We start from the raw sequence: 21,691 nt of genomic DNA, 5'->3' as shown, positions 1-21,691 counted from the left end.
TGCTTGGCGGCAAGATCGAACTCCCAACATGATACATTGGCCTCGCAGCAATGACCGTCTGGCCATAAGCAATGCAGGGCATACACAGACGATGTGTTCCATTGTTTCAGAATGATAGCCACACAACCTGCATTCAGTACTGCTACCTGGCAGGCGCCATTCGGGAAGGTTCTTCAGAAAGGGCTAGTCACCCATCCTCGGGGCTAAAAACGTATTTTTCCAATAAAGTGCGTATGTGCTTAATAGGTAGAATGGCTAAACACCCACTTTAAAATTGGAGTTTACAGTCCAAGCGTGTTTCCTCTTTGACAGTGTTGCCCTGTCCGAGTGAAAGGACCACAATCTGACAGTTTTTTTTAATGGCGGTCTTTAACACCGAGGGGGGTGTTTGTTTCCCAGAGGACTTTTACTCCTAGTAACTGTAAGCTGCGGTCCAGGCGTTGCCGATGCTTATGGCTGGGCTGGTTTTTCTGTATTTCCTGCCATAGTCGGGCCTCCAAGCAACCCTCCCGTGCACGGCGCAGTCTGTGAAATAGTTTAATAAATGCGCCTGCCTCCACTCCATGGTGATCTTAGATTCCACGTCGAGAAGTACAGCCATTCAGTAGTTTTTTGGCTCATTTCTATTCCTACCTTTGTAGATTGGGTGAATGATTGCACCTCGCCAGGACTCTTGTACCGTGCTGTGGAGACTACAATAAAGAAATAAAGGGGTCAGGTATTCTGGCCATAGGCTGACATCGGATTTAAGCATGGTCTGGGTGAGGCCGTTCGGGCCTGGGGCTCCTTCAGCTCTGGCTTTCGATATGATGCGTGAGATCTTGTTTTTTAAGACGTCAGGAGTCACCGTGGGCTCTAGCGATATATCGTTCCTTTTTGCTGTTTCCTTGTGTGACGGATCTTCAGATGGAGTTTTTACGGGGCGAGCTCGTCTCGGGCTCTCCAGTCCCAGGAGGGAGATCATGTAGTTAACTGGGCTGGGGGAATTGGTGCAAGCATCATTTATATTGGAGTCCCCAAAGTGAAGAGAGAAAAACGTACTCCAAACGGCTATACTAATATTTGCACTGCCGTACCCACTTGTACTTTGTGTGCTCCTATTTACAAGAGACCAGAATTGCTTCGGATTAGGGTTTTTACTTTCGTAGATGAACTTCAGCCAGAATTGATCCGGGGCTGCCAATTTTTCCTTTCGAGTCGAGATTCTAAAAGCTGCTTGAGCTTGATTTTAGGTATTGAAGTTAGTTTTATTATTGGGGTTCTTTCTTGATAATCGGAGTGCGCGGTTCCTCTCAGATCTTTTTTCCTAGTGGCTTTTGAGATGCAGAATTGAGGGATTTGGTTTCTCAGGCCCCTCCTAATTGGCAGTTCATTGAGAAGGTGGCTTGTAAAAGAGGTCCAGCCACTAACAACATTAGTATTTAACTCTAGGGATTGATGTAATAGGGCTCTGCATTTTTACATCAGGGAAGGGGTCCTGGGGTCCAACCACTTTATCTGCTTTAGATCCTCTGTGTAGCTGCCTGAGTGAGTATGGGCAATTTCTTGATGGTGTGGGGTGCTGGTGGATAATGTTGTTATTATTTGTGCCCGGTGGTCGCGCTCTCCTTGTGGTGCAATTTCATAGCTCTTGATCAAGGGCAGTATTTCTCTACTCCCTAGCGTGAAGTCCAAAAATGAGAAGGATCTACCATCTGACCGGGTCAATGCAGGCGGGATGTCGGTGGGGAGGCGCCCATTCAATAAGGTAAATCCCAAGCTGTTGAACTGCATAGCCACATATTCGCCTAATGTCGAAAGTTTGTTTCCAGCAGGGATTGACTGGGGTGCAAAGTGTGGGAGGGGGCTCTTGGGGAGTCCTGTCCTGTGGCATCAGCAAGATTGCAGTAGAGATTGGTATTAAAATCGCCTGAGATTATGCTGGGTGTGCTGCATACTTGCCAAATAAGTCACAGATGGAGTTGATGAAGCAGTCCATTTTGGGTTTTTTCTTGGTGGTATAGGAGAGATATAGACGTTGAGGATGAGCAGCCGAGGATCCGTAAGTGAACTTCCCAGAATTATTCCGAAGAGCCAATCCTCCACAAATTTCATCTGTTTAATACATTTCGGTAGTTTTGTTGATACGTAGATTTAGAGACTGCCACTTGGTCTGCCAAACTTGGACTGCCTGGTGGTGGGTGTCATAAACTCCAGGAAGCCCACTATTGGGATGCTTTCTCCTGCCCATGTTTCCTGTAAAAGGAGGATGTCGTATTCTTTTAAAAAGGCCAGGGTGGCGCCAGATTGTTTTTCCTGCCCAAATCCGTTGATGTTCCAGGAGCATATTGTTAGACCGTAATTAGTGGTGGTTGAATCGGTCCGGTTTCTGGATAACACCCCAGGCAACCATAGCCAATCTGCTCCATCGAGGTTTCGCTGATCGGTTGTGGGCTCTGGGATTACTGTTGGTGAGCTGCCTCTTGCGGACCTCAGTATTGAAAAGGGGGCTAAGGAGGAGCTGGAAGTGCGGGCCTGGTTGTTTTCCAGTATTGAGGGGTAGCGGGAGTGCTTGGTATTGTTGTTGTTATACCCCAGGATTTAAATTGCTCAGTTATCATCAGGACCAGATACTAGGTTGCCGGGGATGCCAGTGTTACTTGCGTAGATTCACCCGTATTAGATCTGGTAGATGGAATGAATTCAATAGCATCATGTCTCTCTTTTGTAGGTGGCTTAGGACTGGTAGTGATTTGAAGAGTTTTAATATATTCCCTCGATTGAGGATGTCATGAGGGCCTCTGGAGGTATATTCTGTAATGAGCAGCAGTTTGGTGCTTTGGGTGCTGCTTGGGAGCTCGCAGGACTCATTGGACATTGCCGGCTGTGTTTGCTTTGATTTTTCTTCGATGGTCTTTTTTGATGTAGGTATAGTGAATGATGGAAGGGGCGATTCCCTATGATGGGTGATTGGGGATGGTGAAAGGGGGCTTTTGTTTGCGGCCCCCATCATGCGGCAGCTTACTAAATTCGTGAAGTTCTTACAACCGAGTTCTGTAGCTATACTCTGTGTACGCAAGTTGTTCTCGACGGTAGAAAGGCGAGAGGAACTAGCTTCTTGGGCTGACATCTGGGAAGTTGCGGGACTCTGTTTCTCTGCTTCCAGTGCTGGGCGCTTAGTTGGTGGTTGTGTAAGGCCGGGTTTTGCTTGCATTGATGGCTGCAGAGGGTGCTCCAGAGCTTGAGGTGGCCCTGACTGCTGACAGTAATGTATAAGGGGCATTTCCTGGGAGCTCTGTGTCACTCATTGGAGGGTAACTCCAATATATAATTGTAATATCAATTTTTTGTTTGTTTCGTTGTCTTTTATTTTCCCTTTTCGACAGCCGATGTGAGTTATAATTTTTGGATGGTTCAATAGGGAAAGATTTGCTGTCTGTTGTCTCCGTGGAGTGTATGGAAGGGGGTCGGGTTTGGACTTTCGGGTGAAATGAACCCTGTGCCGGGCTCAGAGCCTGGGATGAGGGGTCTGATGACCCAGACGCAGAGGGCTTCTTTATTTCCATTAAGACTGCTGAGAGAAATTGAGGCAGAGATGATAAGGAATCAATAATGGGAGAGCAGCAGCACACTGATTGAACCAGTTGAGTTTGGGATTGGGCTTTTTTGATGAGGGCGTTAAGCGCCTCCAATTTTTGGTCGATCCCAGCGGTATAAACCGCAAGTGTATTTAGTAGGTGCACCTGCAGGTCCATCTTGTCCGAATGGTATGTTAGGGCTGCTGACGTTGTTTGAAAAGTTTGTAATAATTGGGACCATAGGTTGTTGAGGTTGGCCGATGGAGAACTGTCCTGCACTACAGACTTATTGTGTTCAGTAGTAAAGAACGATAAGTCTAAAGAGTTGTGAATTATGCTGTTGCTTGGCCTGTCTCGGATGACCATTGGGTCAGCTTGGTCCCCTTGATCCACCCTGGCTAGAAAACTTTCCGACTCTGGTTGGTCTGAATTACTGAAGAAGCCTTGCGGGGCAGGCCATGATCTGTGGTTTTAAGACTTTAGGACTCTTTTGTTGCTTGTCGGGTTTAGATTCGGTTGAAGAATGAAATACAAATGGGGAAAACGGGCTTAGGTTTAAAAGTGGTTGAGAAGTTGACAGGTGAACATCTTAAGTAGTGATTACTTTGGGAGTAGCTTGTTCTAGTTGAGCTATGTGATGAAGTGGCGGTTGAAAGGAAGCCTGTTGCGATTGGCTGACGTCCAAGGCTTTTAAGGCGCCTTTACATAGAGATTCTGTTAATAAAGCACTAGATTGCGTTGAGTTATCGGGCCCTCCGGTGACCCAGTGGATCTGTGGCAGAACCTTAATTTGATGTGGCAATAGCTCGGTGGCTGCGGGGGGGGGGGGGAGGGAGTACCTGCGGGAAGGGTACCTGCTGTTTGTCCGAAATGCTGGTTATTTTCTTCCGTGCTATCGCCGGTACTGTGGTCCTAAAATAGTCCCTTAATGAAGTCTTGTTTTTTGTAGATTTTGAAAGTTCTTTAGAGCCGAAATTTAGCTCCTCGGAAGTTGGATGGACATGTACAGTCCCTGGATCAGAGGCTGTTCTTGAATTTGCAATTGATTGGCGAAGCGAGGACGCCATTGGGTATTCTACCAGACATTCACAGAGGTCCATTTTCTTTGCACCTTTTTTGGAGGGTTTTGATGGAACTTTCCTTACTCGTCCTGATCTCATCCCGGGGATTTATTATTTATTTATTTATTTTTATTGTTAAGGGGTTGCTCGGCTTCCTGGTGATTCCTAACAATTGGTTAAGCTAATGGTCTGGGTTGGTTGGTTAGTTGATTGATGAGATGTTAAAGTAAGTAGGTAAGATTAGTTAATAAATTAATTCATATGAACCCTTGGTTTGGTTTTTTGCTGTAGCTTTGTTGTAAATATTTTTGATTGTTTCCTTGTTTTACTGGTTTTTTCTCTCCGGTAGGTTTATTGGTTGCTGATTTATTGATTTGATGAATTTTTATGTTTATTTTATTTTTTATTAAGAGCCTGCCTGCCAATGCCTGATGACTCTTGGATGACCGGTTTTTTAGAGCCCCGAGCAGTCGGGATGGCTGCGAACTCCTTGAGAGGCGGCCTGGCTTGGCGTAAGCGGCTCCTAATACACTGTAGCACATTTTTCCTAGTTTTTCCTTGTCCTTTTCCTTGGCCTTTTCCTTGGCCTTTTCCTTGGCCTCTTCCTTGTCCTCTTCCTTGTTCTTGTCCTTCAGGTCCTTCCTATATGTTGGTTATTGTGCTAGAGCTGTTACTGATGGTGCTGATGTCCGTTTATTGGAAATTATTTTTGATTTGCAGATTAATTTTTCCAGGCAGTCTTTATGGGTGATTAGTAAAGGAGATGGGAGGGCTAGGGTGGGCTGGGGGAGCTAGCAGGGTGCTCTGGCTGTGCTGCCGGCTACGCTTGATCTGGACAGACCACCTCTGCGGAAACACACACTAGTCCGCCGTCAATCGGACTCGCCCCAAATCAGCCGGACTCACTCCTCCCAAGTTCGCTGGTTCCCACTTACTATTCCACAGTCGCAGTTGCCATTTCCCCCCTGAATATCTTAAATCTGCCGCTCCTCTGTGTGTCTGTGCGTCCACAGTCTCTACACTGCTGTCTCACGCTGTCCGGCAGTCCCGCTGTGTCTCGCCTCCCAAATCCTCTCCTGGGACACAACTGCAGCCACCTCAGTTCCACTCCCCTTGCCCTACCTCGCCCACCTCGCTGCCCTGCTCACAGCTTTGCGGTGGCTGCTACTGAGGGCAAGGGGCGGAGGACTGGGGTGGTGGATGGAGGGCGGAGGACAGGAAGAGAGGATGGTTGGACTGCCACGAGCCCGAGGCCTTGAGACACGAGCCACGGGAGTCATGAGGGGGGCTGCCGCATGCACAACTGCAAGCACCGCCGCAAAGCACCGCAATCTGCAATGCGCTCTACAGTCCACAACCATGCCGACCGCTAATGAAGGCGGAGGTCGGGACTAATGCGGGAGGGTGCGGGACAATGCTGGCGGGAGCGGAGGCCGCAGAAGCCGCGGGCCGGGGCAGCAAAACATCTTCCTCATCGTCGTGGGCTAAGTGCAGGACGATATTGCCAGCTGTGAGCTGGGGCCGGGACAGCGTCGTCGCCTCGCCTCACCTCGGCTGGTTGCTGGTTGCTGGACGCGGATGCGGGTCGCTCCGAAAACACGGACTGGCTCGGCTCACTACAGAACACCTCTTGTAATTCAAAACCTTACCACCAGAGATTATGCAACCCTCCCCCAGAGACTATTCAATCCTCCCCGAAGACTATGTAACACACTCTCCTGAGACCGCAATACTCTCCCTTGAGACTATGCAACCAAACCCTCCGAGGCTTTGCAGCCCTCCCCCCAGAGACTATGCAGCCCTCACCCCAGAGACTGTACTGCCGTCCTTCCCAGACACTGTGCCACCCTTCCTCCCAGTGACTGTGCCACCCTTCCTCCCAGAGACTGTGCCACCCTTCCGCCCAGAGACTGTGCCACCCTTCTGCCCAGAGACTGTGCCACCCTTCCACCCAGAGACTGTGCCACCCTTCTGCCCAGAGACTGTGCCACCCTCCCGCCCAGAGACTGTGCCACCCTCCCGCCCAGAGACTGTGCCACCCTCCCGCCCAGGGACTGCGCCACCCTCCCGCCCAGGGACTGCGCCACCCTCCCACCCAGGGGCTGCGCCACCCTCCCGCCCAGGGACTGTGCCACCTTCTCACCCAGGGGCTTTGCTACCCTCCTGCCCAGAGACTATGCAACCCTTCCTGTAACCTCTTAAAGAACAGGCAATCCTCCCTACAATCTTCCCCAAGTGGCTGAGAACCTCCCACCCCAACAGACTGCAAACCCCTCCTCCCAAAGACTGACAATCCTTCCCCTCCAGAGACTGAAACCCTCACCCTAGAGTTTACAAAACCTTCCCCCCAGAAACAAGATAACTATCTCTGAGTCTACATAACCCTCTCTGCAGCCCTCCTCCCAAAGATAATGCCCCTGTCCCAGCAATCTTCCCACAGTGACTAACTAACCCGCCATCCACCTTCCCCCCCGGTGACTATATATCCATCCAGAGATATTGTAAAGTTTCCCTAAAGACTACACAACCCTTTCCAGGAGCCCCGTCGCTCGATCTCTCTCCTCAGAGCCCCGTCGCTCGATCTGTCTCCTCAGAGCCCCGTCGCTCGATCTCTCTCCTCAGAGCCCCGTCGCTCACTCTCTCTCCTCAGAGCCCCGTCGCTCGCTCTCTCTCCTCAGAGCCCCGTCGCTCGCTCTCTCTCCTCAGAGCCCCGTCGCTCGCTCTCTCTCCTCAGAGCCCCGTCGCTCGATCTCTCTCCTCAGAGCCCCGTCGCTCGATCTCTCTCCTCAGAGCCCCGTCGCTCGATCTCTCTCCTCAGAGCCCCGTCGCTCGATCTCTCTCCTCAGAGCCCCGTCGCTCGATCTCTCTCCTCAGAGCCCCGTCACTCCATGTCCCCTCACAGCCCCGTCGCTCCCTGTACCTTCAGAGCCTCGTCGCTCCCTGTCCCCTCAGAGCTTCATCGCTTCAGATCTCTGCCGCTTCATCTCCCCTCAGATCCCTTTCACTCCATCCCCCCTCAGATCCTAGTTACTCCATCCCCTTTAGATCCCTGCCGCTTCATCTCTCCTCAGAGACCTGTCTCTCCCTTCCCCCTCAGAGACCCTTCTCTCCATCCTCCCCACATTGCTGCCATTCTATCCCCCTCAGAACCCCATCAGCTTTACCCCCCTAAGAGACCCATTATCTCCCCCCCCCCCCGAGCCCTATCATTCCCATCCCATTAGAGCCCTGCCATTCCCCTTCAGAGTCCTTGCATTCCCCACACCCTGTTTTGCCTCCCATCTCTAAGTCATCTTAGTCCGCTCTGAGTCCCTGCCAAGGGCCCACTCGTCTTCCCTAGAGCTCCCTCAAACTTCAGAGAAGTCCTCTTACCACTCTCAGTCTTGAAGCCTATTGCTGTTCTACCCACTCAATGCGCACAGAGCAGACATGGGACTGCGCAGCACTGCCATGGGATGCCGTGAACCTTTTTATTTTATTCCAGAGCTCACACTCTCTTCCCATGCCATGACCAACTCTTTTCTTTTAAGATCCAATACTACAAAGCCACCTGCCAAACCCAGACACAATCTTTCTCACCCATCTAAGCTGCACAACACCCTTTAACCCTGCTGAAAGTCTTTGTAGTCCACCCTCCCAAAGCCTCCTTGGCCGCTCCAGAAATCTCTGCCTTCCTGTAGAACCTTTCTCGGTCCTTACAGAACTCGTCTTACCCCTCCTAGTCCTCTCCTCCTCCTCGCAGCCCCCAGGCTGAGTTATGCTTCCCTAAGTCCCTTTAGCTCCTCCCAGGCTTCTGGGAAGTGATGGAGGCCCCAGCAGGGAAATGCAAGGCCACATGCTGCAGCTTCTACCAAATCCAGATAATTTTCTTAGAGGCCACTCACCATCCCAGTTCCCATACAAACATTCAGTGGTGCCTCTCGACCCACTGCAAGTCCCCGTCACCATTCCCAACCTGCCAGTCCCCACGGAATTTTTCTCAGAGTACCCCACACTTAGACACCCAGTGACCTCCAAGACACTAGTCACCCATCCTGTTTTCCCCCTGCTAGACCATCTTACCCTTTCTAACTCCATTCATTTCATCCTAGATCCCAATCACCCCTTAAAAGCCCAGGACACAACCTCCCTGGAGGCTATATGCATCTTTGCATCCCTCCTAAACGCATTCGCAGATCCCACTTCCAACCCTATCTCACTCCATCCTAATCCAAACCTCACTCCATTTATCTGCTGCTTGACTCTACTCAGCTTTTGAAATCACTTCTTATCCTTTCTTCTTCAACACCTCTCTCCAGCACCCAGACATACCCTTGATACTTTCATTCCGTGGACCTTAGCACGTAGTACGACGATGTAAATTACATCATGTAATATCCATTGAGTGATGCAGATTATCACGAATGTACTTTGTCGAGTGCAAGACCTTTATCACGCTTTATGTATGCGATTGACGTTTGCATTTATTGTTTATGTCCTTAGTGTGTATGCGATGCCGGGCTGATACCCGTGACAGAGGTGGAATTAGAGATGGTAGAAAGAAATTCAACTTTCCTGGCGTGTCACAAAAATGCTTTCCACTTGTTCAGAGGTTATAAACCAATCCGAGCTCATTGGCTGGCAGTCTTACGGATGGTGGCGCATTTTTATTTATCGTGTACATCTGCCCCAGGTCACGACTGGAAAGTTCACTTCTGTGTGCTCTTTGGTTCTCACTCGCCGTCAGTACCCCTCCAGATTGTACACTTTGTGAGCCGGGCTATAATTAAGGTTTCCATATCTATTATTCATGCCCTTCGGTTTCTGTTGCTATGCAATTTTCTCATGAAATGTTATTTTGTCTGAGCTTTCTTTTAACTCTGCCCGAAGACGGGAAGCGGCAGCAGCGTTTGCATCGGTGGAATTCTGTCCCTTTGTTAGTCGGTTCTACTTGGGCTGTGCTCGAGCCGCTACTAGGAGGGTAACGTCAAAATGGTGGATGTGCTTTTTTTCTAAAAACACTTTCATGTAAGTTGTCTAAAACACGTGCATGTATTGAGTGAAAATGTGAGACCAGCGACTCCGTTTTCTTTAGATCTAATGCTAGAATTCCGAGTTGGATAATTTTTGTGGTCTTGACCAAGTCTTAAGTTACAGCGCAGGTGTTTTCAGGAGTTTTTTTAAAAGGTAGTATTTCTCTCTAATAAATGCAGAAGAGATAGCCTTCCAATCGATTTGCTGTCTGCCTGCCGGTATATCTTTTTATTTATGGGTGCTGTATGATTTATTTATATCTTCCTAAGCATATATGTTATATAGTTGTCTGGATTCCCCATTAATATAGTTCATATATTAAAGCGACCATCTACGGACGATATCCGACAGAAGTGTCCTGTGCCTTTGCATTTTGAGATCATGTGATACTAGTAGTCTGAAAGTAATAAAATTAGTAGCAGTGAGCGCCATTTTGCTAGTTTCATACTCTTTGTGTTGTGCAGTTTGCAGAAGATTCAGGGCATTAGTCTCCCGTGGGTTGGCAGAAACAGAAAGAGAATGCTTGTTGGTGGGGCATGCTAGCCTCCATGTTATTCCTGGAGCTGGTGTAGTTTAGTGAGTGAACGACAGGACCCTGGTGAGAAGTTCCACCCGTCATTCGGTATGGGAAGTTGTCGATGGATTGAACGCCTTAGTCATCTGAGACCGTGAGCTCTCTTGTTTTTAAGAATGCTTGAGCATGGTCATAGAGGCATTATTTAATCTATGTTTTACTCTATTTTGGTGTTGGGAGCCGCTAGTCATCTCAAAATGTTTTTTTCCCCCAGAACAATAAAGAAGCAGCACTTGCACAATTGATGAAGAAAAATATAAGGATGTACTTACAGAAACAAACTTAGTGTGCTGTAAGGCCAGGTGTCTGGATTCAGGTTCTTTTTTGAGGGCGATGGAATTTTTTATCCTGATCATTGCTGGTTCTGAACCTTGAACATTCATTAGTCACTAACCTTAAAACAGTGAATTACTGCAGTGACTGCATTAAGCAGTCTCTTCAAGTTGCAGTCTTGAGAAGAATGACAGTCTCTTTATTAGATATGAGAGTTAGCATAGGATAGCAGATATCTAGTAGTGCCTTGTAGATATCCGTATGTATAATATGTCATGTTGCAAAGTAAATCAGTCAGAAGGCAAGTTTGCAAACATTGATTCGAGTTATGCCTGCTTGCATCCCTGAAAAGGTCCAGATGTTTGAATTCTATTTCTTTTGACTTGTTTCAAAATTGACTTGTGAAGATTTGCTTGTCTTTCTGAGATTGCATTTCTGGATATATTATAAGCAAGTTGAACATGTTTTTTCTTCTTATTCGGAATCTAGCCAAGGCTCGTAAATGGATAGCTTCACCATTCTATCCAGTCTGGTGCACTCTTTAGTCCTTTTGTTTGCCATGTTGTGTGAATCTCTTTACAGGTCGCATTCCTTCCATCTTGGTGGTGGTGGGCAACCACCATTGTAGCTGGGTTTTCTTTTTGCAGTTTACCAGCAACTAAACAGTGCATTCCATTGAAGAAGTTGATAAGTTGCAGATTGACATCCAGCACAGTGGCGTAACAAACCCCCCTGCGGAGGGTGGTGGCCCAAGCTACAGGGGGCCCCTCTGACTCTATGCATGGACAGTGGGGCCCCTGGCCTTAAAATTCCTGACTGGATCTAGAGTGGGGGGGGGGGGCCTCCATGAACTTTGCTGGGGGCCCCCATGACCTTTGCGGGGGGCCCCCTCAATTTTCGTTACGCCACTGATTCAGCAGGACTCTGCTTTTCAGTTTCGGGAGAGTGATTATAGCAGCATCATTAGGTTAGGTAATATAACATATGAAACTACACACTCTTGAAAGTAAGAGGCATCTGAAAGTTATCAATGGAATTTCTATTCTACATCTTCATACACTGTTGTATAAAATCTTTTATAAAGTTCATTGAGATGATAGACTCTTGCAGAGTTCTGTGCCTTTTGCAGTACACGTGTTCAGTGTCAGTCTGGCGATACCAGAGCTTCTTTGGTGGTGAGGGAAGTGAGGAAATGGCATGACCTGGAGAGCTTCACAGCTTAACCAGGGCCATAAGAAGTTATGGGAGGACTTGCTGAGGGTGGGTGCTACCCACCAGACCTGGAGTGGAGGCTTACAGCGCTACACTGCCTGAGGATGCGAATCCCTTGGACGAAGCAAACACAAGGAGATGATGGACAGAGTGCTGAAACTTTTCAGACACTCACCCCCAGTCACAGATCTGTGTTTAATCTATCATCATTCTTTAGCTCACTTCGCGACCCCAGTTCAGACCCAGCCATATGCAAATCAGTCTTGACCCTGTGTCTCATGGGAACAGTCCGGCCCGAACTGCCAAGCCAGGTCTTTCCTGAACCAGAAACAAGCATCCTGGGACCGGGTTTGTGGTAACACCCCTCATCGGCCAGGCTAGATTGAATCCAGTGGCAAAGTGAGCCAGGGACCCACGTCTGGACATACACTGCCAACTTGGGGCAAACAAAGCAAACACAAAGAGCTAATGGACGGAGCCCTGAAACTTTATATACACTCACCCCCAGTCACAGATCTGGTGTGAATCCATCATCGTTCTTTAGCTCACTTCGCCACCCCAGTTCAGACCCAGTCATATGCAAATCCCTTGGACGGCCAGGGAGCACTGTTGAATTGACATGAACTTTACAATCTCTACCTGTACTGAACCAGTGGAGCAGAGGCGACTCATTTCATTGGCGCAGCAGAAATAAGAAATATAATATAGGAGTTTCTTTAAAACCACTGAAGGAACTCAAAAGAGTGACCAACGCGAAACTACCCTGCAGATTTTGCAAGGCGAAAGGATTTCATTCAAAGAGAGAGGCTGTTGGTGCAATCAATAACTTCGCTGCTTTTGTTGTTCAAAGCTAAAAGGGACAGCATTTGAACTGTGGTTTGTCCCGCACCGCCAGACACAGACCCCACCTATCCAGCCTGTTACAACCTCACATCGGCCATTGCGCTGCCAGAGTATGCACACGCGGCTCCCTCTACTCACATTGTGACCGAACCCCCCTCCGAAATTCGAAGCCACCATTGACGCCGCCACCTTCTCACTAACCCAATTCCCCCAATTTGGACTTGCTGGTGTAAAATGGCTCTTTTCAACAGGCATGTAATGAATGTCCTGATGATGATCCGCACATTACCCCAATGGATCGAAACGCCGTCAACACTATATAACACCTTATACGTTTAAAATTCTTAATTTGAAAATTGTAAAGGTGTTCTTCGCGATTTGTTCTTCAACACTGTGAAATGTTCTTGTGCGACAAACCATGAGCTTTGCCTGAGCCCCCTGTTGTGTTGTCTTGTATTCTATTGGTTTAGTAGGACACAGGCTTGTGTCCCACTTTATGTATTACTGTGTAACCTCTGTTTAAACTGCTTATAAGTAAATATTAGACCTCTGTCCGGCTGGACATGTCCATTTAATATAGTACTGACCGAGTCTATATTCATTTTTTGGTTTCCTATTTCTAATTTTTCTAGGGACCGTTGTTGCTTAAAATAAATATCATTTCATTGAAGCAGCAGAAATAAGAAATATAATATAGGAGTTTCTTTAAAACCACTGGAGGAACTCAAAAGAGTGACCAACGCAAAACTACCCTGCAGATTTTGCAAGGTGAAAGGATTTCATTCAAAGAGAGATGCTGTTGCTGCAATCAATAACTTCGCTGCTTTTGTTGTTCAAAGCTAAAAGGGACAGCATTTGAACTGTGGTACATGCGTCTAAAGCAAAGAATCCAGTACTAAATGAAAAGGCGGCAAACCCTTGAGCAATAGCTAGGGAAGACAGAAGCTAGTGTTGGCACCTTAGAATGGAAGGTCAGTGATTTCAACTCTTCAGTGCTAATACTGGAAACAGATCAAAGATATCTTGCTGAAAACAAGCTGTGTATATCCTCCGAAACAGAATATTCCATGAGATGGGAAAGGACATGGGCTCGTTGGTACAGCTGCTTGGGGATTTTAGAGATCCCAATAGAATGGATTCAAATGATTTGCAGGCCAAGGTGGAAACTATATGACATGCTCTGTGTGGAACCCAACCAGAACAGAGTTTGCCGTACAGCCCGCTCCGAATAACAAAAGTTTACAGGCTCTCCAGACTGGGCTCTAGTTCTAGGGAAGATGTTGATAGGACTATGATGGTGATCTTGTGGACTTCTGTCTTGTGGGAGGTAATCCTGCTGGAGGCAGTTAAGCAGGGAAGTATTAGTGTAGTGGTCATCATGTCTTCTTGTTCTCTGACTTCAACCCTGTTTATCGGGAGAGAAAGAAGGCTGTATTCACCATAAACAGAGTGTCCAGTGGTCTCAATGTGTGTGTACCCATCAGATGAGGTCTAAGGTGTACTGTCAAGAAAAGGGATGCTCCTTCGGGGAGAGGTGGTATCTACTAGGGTGTTCCTAGAGAAATTCAGGGGCGAGAGTTAAGAAATTTAGGCCGTGATTAATCGATTGTTACAGAGGAGATGACCTGGAAGAGGTTTGGTGGTTTTTAAGTGTGTTTCACCTGTGTCGCTTCCGCAGGTAAATGAGCAGGACATTGGATGAGTTTCCTTTAGTTGTCTTCGGTTGCTTTAATTTCCGCTAGCAATGTTGGTATTTGATAATGTAATACCTGTGTTAATAGTCCTAATAGGAATAGTTAAACTCTTAAAAATACATTACTGCAACTTTTCAGAACATATCTTCTTCCCAAAAGTGCACCCTCCGCTATAAAAAATTAAAGGAAGCTTACTGAATTCATTCTTTAAATCAAATATATTTTTCATTTTGGGCACTCACTAAAGCGATCTAGCTGTGGAAAGAAACCTGGACGTAAACAGGCTTTGAAGCAGCATAATAAGCCCTACGATAATGGGTGTCTGGACAGACCTAATAGGACTTTAATGACATCAATGAATTCTGTTAGCCTTCATGCCGCAGGGTGTTTTCTGTTTTGTTTATAGCGATACGACAAACCATAGTAACTGGCAGCCGAGTCCTGCCCTTAGTTTTTGTGAACAGATGAGAAGTTTTTACTTAAGCTATAGGGGTGAATTTGGCAAACTGGGCTTCTACGACCCCTAGCTGTGGGAACAGCCTGTACAATGCGGCCATCAACACGCAATATCATTACCACACATCCATTACAACGCATATGCCTGTACCATGCATGTCATTACCATGCTAAATTTTACCACGCGTATGCCTTTACCATGCATGCCTTTCCAACAAAAATGCAAGTATTTTGCAGGTTAGTTTAAAGTCTTTACATATATATAAGGGAATGGGCATTTTTACGTTTTAGTGTAGTTGAGGGTATGTGGGTGGCAAGGGCATATTTAGGGTTTAAGGTGGGTAGGGGTATTTTGGTGGCAAGGGCATATTTAGGGTATGAGGTGAGTAAGGGTATTTCAGTGGCAAGGGTGTTTTTAGGGTTTAGGGTTCGGTGAGGGTATTGGGTCACTAGAGTATTTTTAGGCTTTAAGGTAGGTGAGGTTATTTGGGTGGCAAGGTTATTTTTAGGGTGGGTATGGGTATTTGGGTGGTAAGTGTGTTTTTAGGGTTAGGGTGGGTAAGGGTATTTGGATGGCAAGGGTATTTTTAGGGTGTTTAGGGGTATTTAGGTGGCAAGGATATTTTTAGGGTTTAGGGTGGGTATGGGGGTATTTGAGGATAAGGGTATTTTTATGGTTTAGGACAGGTAAGAGTATTTGGGTGGCAAGGGTATTTTTTAGGGTTTAAGGTGGGTAGGGGTATTTGGGTGGCAAGGGTATTTTTAGGGTTGGTAGGGTATTTGGGTGGCAAGGGTATTTTTTTTTTTTTTGATTTTAGAGTGGGTAGGGTTTAGGGGTCGATAAGGTAACATATATATACACACACACACTCATTTATAAAATGGCTTTGTACTTACCTGCGGAATTCTTGCATTTTCGTGGTAAAGGCATGCATTGTGAAGGAATATGAGTTAAGGACGCGTTGTAATGGCATGCGTTGTTCCGCCATACAACCCCCCAGCTGAGCCCTTTGGTTACTAGAAGCAACACGGCCTCAGACTTCACACACACACTGTGGTGTTGGCCCTGTGACTGAACCTGAGCATCTGGCGTGGATGTGCTGGTTTAAACGGCCAGTGCCCTCTTAGTGTCACTCAAGAGATCCAGAGCCATTTTTAGAGGGGCGCTGTTGAAATCTTTTTTGCAACATCAAACCGAAATGGAGGGAGCTACTAAATTACTTAATGCAGTACGGCTGTGGTGCTGTAACGGCCCAATTTCCTTCCAGCTTGCTCAACAACAAACATGCTTTCTGAAGGAAAACGTATATCGTGTAAGTATTTTCCCTCGTGTCCCCCCTCTGTTCCTAAAGTCGTGAGCTCGGCTTCCCCGCTGTCGGGCCGCCATGCAGCAGCCGTTGGCAGCCTGCTGAACAAGTCCGTGAGCTGAGAAAGGATCACAGAGCCGTTTCCTCATTCTCAAGTCTTTTTTTGACAAAAGCGTTCTTTTGATACCTTGGTGTGCGGGACACCCTCTTATTTCCAGTAGTCGAACGCCAGTCCTGTTTTTCTAGCTTCACAGGAACTTTTCAAAAAGTAGAAGCGTAATCCACGCCTTAGTATGGTTTGCATTCTGTGTGTGAACACTTTATGCTAAGAATAAAGACTGAGGCCTCGTTGATTCATGGGTCCTTGAACTATTGAGACTCAAGCACCTGTTTGTACATTTTCAAAAACAAGGAGCCCCTATCCCAAAGGAGGAGGAGATGTGGTGTAACGGCCAGAGCTGCCGATTTTGTAACTGAGGTACCAGGTTCGAGCCTTGGGTAGGCTCAACAGGAGCCCCAGGGAATAGTCGTATGTCATTCTCAGCAGTACGCCCTTGCAGGTTTCCAGGCTTACTACTGGGAGTGATTGGGAGTAGCAAAAAAAGAAAAAAAAAGTTCAGACAGAGATGCTCATCTCAGCACATAGTTTAATATTATTTATGCTATGTACAGCCCAAGGTTTGTGTCATACTGCACGTTGGAGCTAGATTACCCCCGGTAGACTTCTGCAAAGTAGAAAAAGCATTTAAGCCCCTAAACAGTGTATTCTATTTTAATGTAGAACTGAGGTATGTAGTGATCCCCCCCATCCTGGAAGGGAGCTGATATTGCGGCTATCTTAAAGAAAAGGGGTTGGCCTGGGACATCCAACTCCTCCTAGTCTGAATTGATGCATTTGTCAAGGTATTTGTGAAAGGTCTTGTCAAAATTCAGGAGGGCCTGATAAGCAAGAGCATATATATTTTTTCTAGGAAGTGTTTCATGAAGGGCTAGGGAACCACCTAAACCTCCGGATATGTTACCCCTAGAGTCAAGGTGCCATGCCACCTGTAGTGTGACACACGAGTGGCTTGGAAACGGCCACACCATATTTATTATATTTATCTTTGGTAATAATTAAAGCTGTCGCTCAAATTGCAGGGAGGCTGCAAGAGCATATGGATGGTGGGAGGCAACACAAAGAGAGAGAAGGTAAGTGTGTGTAGGGGCATTGTGCACAATATGGACAACTGAGGTGGTTAGGGGGATGCAGTAGAAAGATGCCAGCGCTGGCCGTTTCATAGCACTTGTTTTTCTTTTGCAGAGTGGGAAACAACACGGAGAGGGCAAGTCGAGGGCAACACAACTCGTAGTGGGAGTAACATTTTATTTGAATGATACTGTGCGTAATACGGTTATAAAGTAATGACTTGCATGCTTACACTGTATTCAATCGTATGCTGGTATCTCATGGCCCTACTACATGTCACTATTCCTCTGTGCACCTACCAGGATTCAAATGTGTGACCTCTGGTTATACACTCAGACACCTGCAATTATTTGCATTAACCAGTTGTGCTGCCATAACATAAAATAATGCATTTCCCACTGTTCACTTACATTTGTATTTATTTTTAGTTTGAAGGCGTATGCACTATATTCTCTATGTTTTTACCCAGAGGTGTACAAGCCACTGACAGATCGAGCCTGAAGCCTGGCTCTGCTCGAGGTCCTTTTAAAACCTTGAGCTCATAACAAGCCAGGCTTTCATGTGGCTTCTGTCTGCCACCCTCGCTTGACCCAATATGTGGTGTTACAGCCAGATCTGCCATCTTTGGACCTGGGCAGGTTCAAGTCTCGACGTCGGCTTAGCATCCTGTGACTCTAGGCAAATTACACGATCTGTCTGTGCTTTTAAAAATGACGGTGACCATGTGTAATGTAACTTGTGCGTGCTTCCGTAGAGCACTTTCATACCCACAGGTCAAATTTGTTATACATAAAACTGCACATATAGCTAAAAACAAAGCATCAACATAACAAGCATTGGCATAGCCAATAGGTCTCGCTTTTGGGACCTTATAAGTGTTTAGTCATGCAACAGTTGATGTTGTTGCACCAAGGACATTGTGCTGCATAACTAAATACTTATAAGGTCCCAAAAGCGAGACCTATTGGCTATGCCAATGCTTGTTTTAAATGCAGATGGTAGCTTCGGCCCGAATCCCCTTGAACTCTGGGGAGTCAATTGCCCTAAAGCTGGCTTTTAAGCTAAGTAATTGGGGCAAATATTGAGAAAAAACAGTAGCAATTTAAGAAAAATACATACATTCCCGCCTTTGGAAGGTGAAGATCTGCGGTTAGGAGAAGGGAAGGTGGATTATTTCATTAGAGGCGAAGGGAGAAATTAAAGTTGAGTAATATTAAAATAGCTTGGACAAAAGGAGAGGGCACCAGTAAATATGAATCGTTGACATATATTCCTGGTGCAGAAGTTAAACATACCAGTGCATTCAATCTGTGTTAACTACATTAGCAAATGAGGAATTAACCTTCACGAGACTGTGCCCCATGAAATTCACTTCCAAACATTCCCGCCCACGCCCCTATTTTTTCGCCAGCTGATTCGTCGCCATTGGTTTCTACAAGATATAAGTGCTTGCATATAACATTGGGGACATCTAATCATTTATTATGGCAAAAATTAAAATTGATTCAGGTAATATGTTGGGTTTGGCATTAGTGACTAACAGCGTAATTTCGAAATGTAATTTCACCAGTAGTATTCCCCTTCGAAAACTCAGCTGCACGCAGATTCACCACCTCCCATAACACAGACACGTCAAACGGGTGCAGTGAAAACTGTCTAGCGAGCTGGAACTGTAACCAAGACAAACTCAGTTTCATACAATGGCGCGCACAAACCATCTGGGGAATTTTGAACCCGTTCAATGCAGAAGGTGGAAGGCAACGTATAGAGCCGTTATCTCAATCTGCCCCTGCGATCCACGACCCTGGAATGTCATATTTACAGACCGTAGAGCATGCGCATCACGGACAAAGCGCTGTCAAAATAAAAGTTAACATGATAAAATCATGGAGTGTGTGACGTGTTCGCCGATAAACCTTGCGAAGTCAAAAAGCTACTGTTATCCATTTTTCATAACCCACAGTAATGTTCTCCACAATAAGTGAAGCTTCAGGTGCAGCGAAATTGCTACAGTTGGTGTAAAATTGGGCTCCAGACTGAGGAATAATCTTGAGAGGGACAAAGTTTCTCTTGGTGCGAGAGCGTAGAGTTCTAATGCCGGTTTTAAAGCGTCACGAAATCACGTGATTGTCACCAAACTTTGGCCCGAGGTTGGGGCAGTGTCCTGCACCCGACACCTTCTGGCTACGGAAGACAGGCCGGTGTCACCCGGACAGGGTCACTCACCGTTGTACCTTCGCCACGCACTGAGAGATTGCAAATGCTTGTTTACAACCTGCTGCAAAACATAAGCTATAGACCCATCTCACAATGTATATTAAAGAATGCAATTACACTGAAATTGCCTTTGTGTAAATAAAAGACGATGGGGCGAATATTTCTATACAGAATCTCTCCCTCTTGTAAACTAACAGTACAACCTTCTGTCTCCATCCGCCCGGCTCTGCTGTGAGGGAGGCGCAAAATGGAGCACGTGAATGATTGGATGGGAGGGGGAGGGAGAAAGAGTAGAGACAATGGGGTGGAGGAGCGGGGGAAGAGACACTGGAATGAAAGTAAAACCAGCGCTGCGCTCGTAAACCGGGCGCAGTGCTGCTAAAGTATGTCCACAATATTATTAAACAAGCACAGGCACTCTATTTTACAAGACTGAGGCGCAAAAGTGAAAGCAGGCTGGCTGGCGAGTGGTGTGCGATGTGTGCGCACCATGATGAGAGAGGAAAGCCATATGGCGCCTCTGCTCGTCATTGTGCGCGTAACTGCACGCCCGTCGCCAGTGCACGCGCCATTGGCCTGAAGCGCTTCCCCAAAAGTGGATTGCATGGCGGCACGATGCACGTGATTGTGCGCGTGCTCGCCATGCAATCCGCTTTTGGGAGCACTTTTGGGAGACCCTTTACTAGAGTCTCGCTGAGCGATCGCTTACGCGATAGCCAGCGAGACCTAAAAAGGAGAGGCAAATAGATACTCGTATAGTGGCTAGTTTTTACTAAGTGAAACCAGCAGCCCTGGATGAATCGTGGCCTCTCCGCTTAAATTGTGTGATCTTAGTAAAGTATTTTATTTCACCAGAACTCCATTTTCTTTATAATCGCGTATCAAAGCACTTTCAAATACTCGAATGAAGACTACCAATTGAGCAAGTACCTATTGTTTTTTGATTTATTAAACTATAATGATGGTCGATAATCATCTGGGCCACATGGAGGGTTTGCATAACAACTGTCTTGTCTCTTAGTTCTCTAATGGCACTGTCGCTACTGTAGGGACGGGAGCTGGAATAAGTTCATGTTTACAAACTTTTGATGAGTATTTCTCAGTTCAGTGCTATAATGTGACAAATTAAAGTAAAAAGAAATACACTTTTTTGAATTTTGAAGAGACTTTACGTGATGTTTGTTGTACTATTTACATAGCAAACATTTTCAGGGCTCGGCTCGTGCATGGGCTCTAAGAGCCAAGCCAGACCCTTGGCTCAGCTCTCCTCATTAATTTGTTGGCTTGCCCACCTCTATACATACCTGAAGGGCCAACAAAACAGATGCAAATAGTTTTTGTGGATGAAAGGATGAATGGAGAGATGCTTGGATGGAAGAGACAAGAGCTCTTCAGGGGAACGTTGGGATGACGTGCTTCACTTGATTGGTGCCATAAGAGCTTTGGTTCTAAGTGGGCAGTATTTTAATTAACTCCCTTGCCTACTTCCGGGTGTAACGGTATTTAAACCAAATGGTTTGCCGGCCGCGCAGAGATAGTAGCTGCGCGCCAGAAGGATAGTTTTGATCATTTTAACTGCGTTGAATCTGTGTTCTGAGGGCAATATTTAACTTGTGGAAATACTGATTGATTTTTAACTTGCGCTGTACCTGTGAGAAACTGCACACTGCACTTTAGGGCTTAGACGGTGCCCGGTCCACCACGGTCTTTACGGGCTGCTTGAGTGGAGGGACGTAGCTCCTCCCCTTTCCATTTTCACTCCTGGGTGTAACCGCATTTAAACCACGTGGCTTGCCGGTCGTCGCCAGACACTCTGCCCAGTCCGTGAAAGACATATGCCACTATTCACGCGCCGAGCTTCTATCATACAACACTAACTGCTCCACTTGTATAAAGCACGCTTGGCCCTCACCGGTCGGCTCCTTCAAATGTAAACAATGTTCATTCAATTTAGGCCATACAGGACAGACTTACCCCTACCCAACTTCACTAATTTCAGGTTCCTCAGCCTGAATTGCCGGTCTCTGACGAAGCATCATGCCGAGATATTCGATCTATTAACAGAAGAGTCTCCGGGCGGATTATTCCTGACCGAGACCTGGCTAATGCAGGACTCCATTGCGGAATCTTGGATTGCACTTCCCCAAGGCTCTTACTATGAAACAACTTAACAGATCCGGAAATAGAGGCGGAGAGATTGCATTAATCCATAGCAAGCTATATTCCTGCAGCCTTATCAAGGAGAATATCCCAGAGTGCGAAAGCGCACTCTTTAAAATCACCCTTAACTTTAAT

At 46.7% G+C, this 21,691-nt stretch overlaps 1 protein-coding gene across 4 annotated transcripts in view; it reads left to right on the top strand.

Moving 5' to 3' along the window:
* ZDHHC21 (zDHHC palmitoyltransferase 21) overlaps positions 1 to 21,691 on the top strand; it is a 230,126-nt gene that overhangs the window by 19,024 nt on the left and 189,411 nt on the right. Inside the window, exon 2 of one of the 4 annotated variants that reach the window (XM_085633799.1) lies at positions 17,131 to 17,181. The exons of 2 other annotated variants lie outside the window; for them this stretch is intronic. The gene's annotated coding sequence lies outside the window, so the exon portion shown is untranslated. Of the gene's footprint in view, positions 1 to 9,505; positions 9,626 to 17,130; positions 17,182 to 21,691 lie in introns of those variants that run through there. One more of the 4 variants, XM_085633789.1, reaches the window with a different exon arrangement.

Source organism: Triturus cristatus, chromosome 2_1 (assembly GCF_964204655.1).
Source record: "Triturus cristatus chromosome 2_1, aTriCri1.1, whole genome shotgun sequence".
Taxonomy (NCBI): domain Eukaryota; kingdom Metazoa; phylum Chordata; class Amphibia; order Caudata; family Salamandridae; genus Triturus; species Triturus cristatus.
This window is presented reverse-complemented; position numbering and strand designations above follow the sequence as displayed.